Source organism: Rhinolophus ferrumequinum, chromosome 14 (genome assembly GCF_004115265.2).
Source record: "Rhinolophus ferrumequinum isolate MPI-CBG mRhiFer1 chromosome 14, mRhiFer1_v1.p, whole genome shotgun sequence".
Classification (NCBI taxonomy): Eukaryota; Metazoa; Chordata; class Mammalia; order Chiroptera; family Rhinolophidae; genus Rhinolophus; species Rhinolophus ferrumequinum.
Window position 1 is genome coordinate 7,850,077 of NC_046297.1, and position 7,827 is coordinate 7,857,903.

The 7,827-nt window shown below is 41.2% G+C and overlaps 1 pseudogene; it reads right to left on the reverse strand.

The window, feature by feature from the left end:
- Nucleotides 1-273: 273 nt before the first annotated feature.
- On the reverse strand, nt 274-2,457 carry LOC117034188 (leucine-rich repeat-containing protein 31-like; annotated as a pseudogene).
- Between the last annotated feature and the right edge of the window lie 5,370 nt (nt 2,458-7,827).

Below are 7,827 nucleotides of genomic sequence, written 5' to 3' on the forward strand. Positions count from 1 at the left end.
GAAACTAAACATTTTTGGCAGGCCTCTACTCATAAGTGAAATAATTATATATCCAAAACAAATGAAAATCCATCAAAAATGTCATCGTTCTTTCCTAAGAGAAAGAATAAAGGCATGCTCGTATTAGATGATTATATGTATATTTACAAATGTAACATAAGTCCCGTTAAATGGCCAGAAGTTGATCCTCCTTTGAATACACTGGGAGTCATTCATGTTCTCTACCTCCTTTGGGGAATGGTTCGTAGCTTAGGTAAGCCTTAGGCAATCAGGTTACTGAAACCCATCATGGTCAAAGCGAATGCTGCTTCTGTGATCTTGGTCAAAGCATCCTTGTTCTCCCTCCTGTGAAACTGGGAGGAGCCATCTTTTCCGTCCTATCTCAGCGATCTCAGGAAGTTTGGTTACACAGAGCACATAACAAGTGTTTAAACCATTGTTCACAGTCCCGAAAACTAGATGACCCAAGACTAATGTCCAGCTCTGATAACTTTGAGAAACCACACGTGACGACGATGACCCATCCTTCATCACTGATACTATTATTATAGTTCAGGTCAAGCTTCTGTGGCCTGGCCAGGTGACCTGTCCATACGACCGATGCCAGGAGAGCCATGTTCTCTGTCATTGGGGAGCAACGGCTCAGCCGCAGCACTCGAAGGGATGTTGAAAGACTTAGTGTTTTCAGAGGCAGCTTCAGATTGCCACCAACACACTTATTTCAAAAAAGGATGAGTATTTCCAGAGCAGGGAGGTGAATGGAGGCTTCAGTGAGGGCAGTAAAAGTCTCACCTTCTATAGCACACTTGGTGATTCGTAATGGCTCCTAGGCTGAGAAAATCGGAGCCTCCTATGCAGGTTTCAGAAGGAGCTGCCCATCTTTTTGCTGCAGGATAAATCCAGTTTTTGAAGACTCAAGAGTAAAGGGATCCCCTGGGCCAGCCACCCCACATTGGGGGCTGTTAGTGCACTGGATAAGGTCCAGGACTTCCAGATGGTTCAGTGTGGCCAAGTGAGCTGGTGAGTCTTCCAGACCTCCCCCCAGCTCCTCCTCACTGCAGGAAAAGTCTAGTTTCCTCATCTCATACAGGTGTCTCAAAGCAGAATCCAATATTTGACACTCTTTTGTGATCATGCACATGGATATAACTCCAACACTTTCAGATCTGAGGGACATTTAAATCCCTGTTTAGACTGCCACCAATGTTTCTGTTCATGGAAAGATCAAGTACTTGAAGATTTTGCAGCATAGGAAGGAATGGACCCACAAACACACCATCTTCTGAGTGAGGGCACAAGCCACAACCTCAAGAGTTTGCCTCTTGCTTGCTTCTTGAACTGTGGCAGGATCAGAGGCAAGTGTCCTCCCACTTTACTATTCCAGGACAATTTCAGGTCTTCAAGTTCAAGTATTGCTTTAAGTGTTCCTCACAGGGCTCCAGCAACATCAAACGTAAGTCTGCAACAACCCAGTCTCAGGATTTTTAACTTGCTGACAAGATGCATTTGCTGGGTGAGTGCATGGAGCACTCCAACCATGAAATCACTCCAGGAAATACCCAGTTTTTCCTTGTCTTGGAGATAAGGCGGCAAAGCGATCATTTCCTCATGTTGGCTGTTGTTAATTGGCAGTGATTCAGATCTAGACACTTGTTGACAGCCTCTTTGCCCAGCTTCTGCAGGAACTACTCACTTTGCTACATCCTGGATCCCAATTCCATTTCTGGATGCTGAACACCCCAGTGACCCTTTTCTTACAAATGACCTTGAGGAACTCAGTGGCTTTTCTTTCGTGGCCTGACTTGGGCTTCTCAGCACGGAGAGTGACAGTCCCAGACAAAGAGGTAAGTTGATTTGTTTGGTGTCATCTCACTTGGTTATTTTTGCTTTTTTGCCCTTGCCTTTGGAGTCAAATGCAAACATTCATTGCCAAGACGGATGTCAAGGAGTTTGCCACCTATGTTTCCTTCTAGAAGTTTTATGATTTCAGGCCTTACATTCAAGCCTTTCATAGATTTTGAATTAATTTTGAGCATGTTGTAAGACAGTGGGGCATGGCACAAATAGCAGACTGAAACACACCCCCAAATAAAATGTTTCCGTCGAGCATTTGGCAAACTGTTGATTATATTAACTTGAAAGTCAGATTACATACCTAGTTTTCTTGAGTGCCAAATATTGGATGCTGCTTTGAGATACCTGAAGAGATGAAGAAACACCTTCAGAAAGTAGATGTTAGAATCGGTATGTTTTGCTGTTGGCTATAGCTGGCAAGATAATAAAAAAAAAAAAAGAAAGAAAAAGAAGATTTTTAAAAACTGATTTACATGTAGAAGTGAAAGGGGAACAGCAAAATTTAGGAGACTTGTAAAGTTGAAAGATTCAATTGTTTTCTAACTCCATGAGGAAAAGATAAACCTAGCTCACTTGGCACCCGGCAGGTGAAGACGACGCCATCCTGGATGATAGATGAAGTACAGATAATCCATGGACATGACATGTGTATTTCTAGGCCAGGACATTTAATTCTCAGATCCATTTTCCCCCTAGTATGGCGGCAGCGGTGTTCCTTCAGCCTGGGTTTTGAAGCGAGGGCATCACATAAGAGAGCAGCTACGTGACACACCGAAAGTATCCTGCCTGGGCAAGAAATAAACCTTGGGTGTTTTAAGTTATAAGACGTTTATTATCTGAGCATAATTTCACTCAGTTGCTCAAACAAAGGGTGCGTCAGGATTAACTGAAAAATTTGTCACAACACAGACTGGGGGCCCTCACGTTGTGAGCGTCTGATTCAGTGGGAATACAGTAGCACCCGGGAATCTCCACGTCTAAGAAGTTCCCTGACAAATACTGATGCTATTGCTTCTTGGACCACACTTTCAGAACCTGACCTAACCAATCCCAACACATACCAGTATTACTATTCTTTTGCAGCCTGTGTAACTATGAGCATGACACGGTTTAACGACAAGCAGAATGGAGGTCACGTTTCTGTACAATGGGTACTCCGTTCAGCTCCAAAGCAATTGGAAAATTGCTTTTTCCATCCATGGGAAATGGGAAAGAATCCCACACATACTCTACAGAGTAGAAAATACACTGAGTCAGCAGGCAAGGCATATTCAGTGAAAGAGAGAATACTTTGGAAGCACGCAAATAGAAAAGAAAGCATTAGGAGCTGTATGGGTTAGCATTCAGAGAACAGAATCTACTCTACTTAGCCGAAGCAGGAACTCATTTAGTACATGGTATTAAACAGCTTATAGAACTGTTAAGAAAGGTGAAGAAACAAATTTGAGGGATTGTATCCATGCTGTGCAGCACTGTGTCTCTACTCTCGACAAGTAACTTGTACTAAATACATATTTTTTATTGAATAATGCCAAGAATGCATTACCTTTATTCTTATCACTCTGCTTATTATGCTTCATTGTCAGCAGACGTGCGTGGGTTATATTTGGCTATAACTGAAAACTGTTCAGCACGAAATTATTTTGACAGAATTTACTCTAACGTTCACTCTTCATCTATGATAGGTGAGATGGACTCTGCTCGGTGTTCAGAGTAAAATTTTTCAAGAGGTGACTTTAGAGATGCTGTGGATCTTTCTAGAAGCAACCAATTCCCAGCTTCACCCAGAGCCGTCCTTCCGCGAGCCACCAAACAAACTTTGTTTCAATTCAAGGCTGGTATGTTTTTGTTGAACTGTGCCTTTCAAATAAATTAATTTTATCATATGTCTATTACACCTCAATGAAGTTGATTTAAAAAGTACAAAAACAATAGGCTGTTTTGATTTTCAAGGAACTTATGAAAATGATAATATAAAACACATATGAAGACCCTGAAAATTAGGTGGAAGTGAAGAACTAATCAAATACTAGTAAAACAGATTTACTTTCATCCAACACATTTTTAATGACATTTTTTCTGTTACAGCAACTGAGTCCATGTACTTTAATCTATTTCTTCCCTCTTTGCTTCTTATTTATCATCTGATACTTCACTTAAAGAAGAAGAAAGTCAAATGTAAGCTTGTGTTCAGAAGTCAAACAGCTATATTTGTCGCTGGACATTAATTAAAAAAAAAAAAAATTCTAGCAACCAGGTATTTGAAACCTGAATGAGTAGGGAGGAAAAAGCAAAAAGAAAGAGCATTGTTATCAGGTCCATTTTTAAGCAGCACCCGACCAATAAATATGGGAAAGCATACATTTTCTTAATCCTCTTTATTTATGTGAATAAACCTGTTCGTGAAAGTGGCACATCCTAGCGAGACCTATTCTTTTATGTCAGGCAGTATTCAGCCCAAATAATGCCGGCTCTCTTCCATTCTCTGTTAACACCGGTAGAGCATAAATTGGTAATTGTGTGGTAACTATGCAATTAACTCATGTCACCACTGTACCTTTTCATTAGCGTCACTAAGAGTAGTATTACCCTCTCAGTGACCTCAGCGTAAGTGATAACATCCTTAGCTGTTAAAGTGAAAAAAAAAAAATTAAGTGAATTTAGTGTTGTGAAGGCTGATAGAGTGACAGCCGTGGAGACAGGAGGCCTTTTTATCATCACATGGCACAAAGAGTGAAAAAGCAAACCTCTTGAAGCTGCCTCATTAGTACATCTCACCTCTTTTCTCCAAGAACAGAAGGTTTCTTCCTTATTTTTTTACTTGCCGAGATGACGTGCCAAGTTACCTATTGTGCTCGCAATTTCTCCCATGAAGGGTAATGGCTGTGAGAGGTCTCCCAGTGTCACTGCTTCATTTGCCCTGATTCCAGACACTACCCATGCTAATGAATACACTTGGTATATCTGTCCTTACAGCACAACTTTGGGACTCCTTATGGATTCTCAGTTAGCAAGTGTCCACTTGGGGTATAAACAAAAACTATTCAACATTAAATTACTTTGACAGAAAACCCATTCTTATATTCAACATTGGTCAGGTTGTGCTCTTTAGGTACATGTCCTTGATGAAAAGAAATTATATATTCAATAGTGCCTTTCATGAACTAGGAGACGTTGGAGAAGGAACCTTAAGTTGGAGAATGGTGGGGACCTTACTGATGAAAAGCATGGCTGGAAAATCAGATTCACCTGGATTTGGGTCCAGGCGACCATATTACTGCTCAGTGAGAGCATAGAAGGAAGATCGAGGTATAAGAAATGCTTCCCCGAGGAAATATTATTTTATCTGTGATATGAAAGAGAGTTAGAGTTGTCTAGGCACAGAGAAGAACAGTCTAGACAGAGAGACTAAGAAACTGGCACATGAAAAAGCCCTACTGGGAAAGTCTATTCAGCACAACCATGGATTCTAAATGTGCGTGTGTGTGTGTGTGTGTGTGTGTGTGTGTGTGTGTGTGTGGTGTGTTGATACAAAGGAGGTTGGGAAATGCAAGATACTGTAGAAGGACTTTAATAAAATTTGTGCTGCTGACAAATTATTCTAGTTGCAGTACAGTTTATAGAAAAGATAAGAATTTTTGTGGTGGATCCGTTAAAAGTCTATCGCACGATTTTAGGCAGCAGATGAGTGTAGTCTTTATGAGGATGCTGGCAGTGGAGGTGGAAAGATGGGTACAGATTCAAGAGCTATTCGGGAGGCAAACTGATGGGACAGGCTATTGGGATGGGAGGAGAGGGAAGATCATGGATGATGCCAGAACCAGAGGGTTAATTACTCACACGGAGGATACCACACAGATTTGTGTGAGAAGACCTGAGACTTAGCAAGGTGATCTGAGATCTCTGAGAGTAGATCATGAATCCACAGTATCTTGTAGCCACAGGTTTTAGTGCCTGGTACCCACTTTTATCCCTCCCTGCCGATTTCCCACAGTGAAGCCAGAGGCATCTTACAAAAACCCACATTTGATGAAAACACTTTTCTCCCTGCTTGAAACCCTCACATGACTTCTCACTGCACTTAAGATTTTTGAAAAAGGTAATCTTAAAAACCTGTCTGATCAGGTCCCTGCTTGTTCTGTTGGTATTAGATTATGCCACTTTTCCTCGTATTCATGAAGGAGACCTGCTTACACTGGCCTCCTGTCAGCTTCTTGGAAGTATCATGGTCTGCAGCCTACATACTTGGCCAACGATCTTGGCTTCTTTATCTTCTCCCCTTTTTCAGTTATCAGCTCAACCTCCTTCCAGGCATCGCTGCTGCTGTATGTTCTCCTGGCCCTTATAATTTCCTTTTATAGCACTTAGCACGGTTGGTAAATTTGCAACTGTGAGACTGTTAAACGTTAAAGTCTTTACGGAAGCTTATATTGGGGTTGGTAGGATACCATGGTTTATCTGGATGCTGTGGTAGGCAGAGTATTGCCACCCCGCCCCCCAAAGATTTCTTCACCCTAACCTGGAACCCGTGATCGCGTTCCTTTGCATGGCAAGAGGGATTTTGTAGTTTTGATTAAGTCAAGGACCTTGGCATGAATTCTCTGAGTGACCCTACTCACCGGGTCCTAAAGTGGATAACCTTTTCCAGATGTGGTCAGAGAGAGCTGTGGTGAGAAGCAGGGTCAAAGCGACGCTGCTTTGCTGATGCAGGGAGAGGGACACAACAGAGAATGGACGCAGCCTCCAGAAGCTGGAAAAGGCAAGGAAACAGATTTGCCCCCAGAGCCTCCAGAAAGGAGTGCAGCCCTCCTACACCTGATGTTAGCTCAGTGAGATTATTAGACTTCTGACCTATTGAACTACAAGAAGATAAATGTGTGTTGTTTTAAGCTAGTTGTGGTAAGCTTGTTGTTTGTGGTAATATGTTACAGCAAGAATTAAAAATGAATACAGATACAATTATGAATTATGTCTGTATGACAGCCAATTCCAAGGATATTTCTGGTCCATAGGTTTCTAATTTAGGAATTACATTGTTTTATCACAATGCTGAGTCTCACGGAAATACACTGTTTCGAAACAGCAATAGAAAAAATGATCTCGAATTTAATCTTCTTAATTGAATTCACAGTAGCACTCATAACATCAAATTTTTCACCTCCGAAGAAAATAAAACTTTCAAAGCTCTACGTTGATTGCATAAATTGTATGAAGAGTTTTTTTTCTTTTCGAATACTTCCATCTGTAGCTGGTTGAATGCATGGAGGGAGGCCCAGCGGATATGGAGGGCTGACTATAATTATATCCTGCCATTTTCTCCAAAGAATTTAAGATGCACTCTAAGGGGATCTAAATTGTCGTTACAGCCTGAATAGTGTAAGAAGAGAACTATCTGGTCCCCATACTATCTTGAGGGTATCTTTAGAGAAGCGAACACAGCATCCTCTCCCCTGATTATATACTTCTAGTGCATAAATTCACCTGTCTGCTGAGGGATCAGGGCGCTGACCTGCCATCTGCAACAGTAAATATAAGAACACATATTTAGCAGACATTCTGCTTTCTTCGTAAACTACTTTCAAAGCGGTAACAAGGTATGTCCTGTTGGAAGTTCTTCACATTCCATTCTGATTCTTTACTATCCACAAATGTCAGCTAAAAGAGTATGTGTTCAGAACTATGATCAGTGATATAGAGTTTTAACAAGAAGCAGAAGGCATGTCACTTTGGGTAGAAAACTCTAGAACCTAATGGAGACAGCCTAGACATATTTATTAGACATGATTAAGGAAATAAAAATTCTATTGTTTTGTGATTTCAAGGAAATAATCAAATTTCTACTTGGTGGCAGTACAAAAACAAATAAGCAGAGTAGGATCAGTGAAAGGAGAGGTTAATTAAGGGCTGGAATTCCACAGATCGCCAAGATTGAAAGGGAGGAGAAGAAGTTATGCTTGGAATTATGCTTAAGAC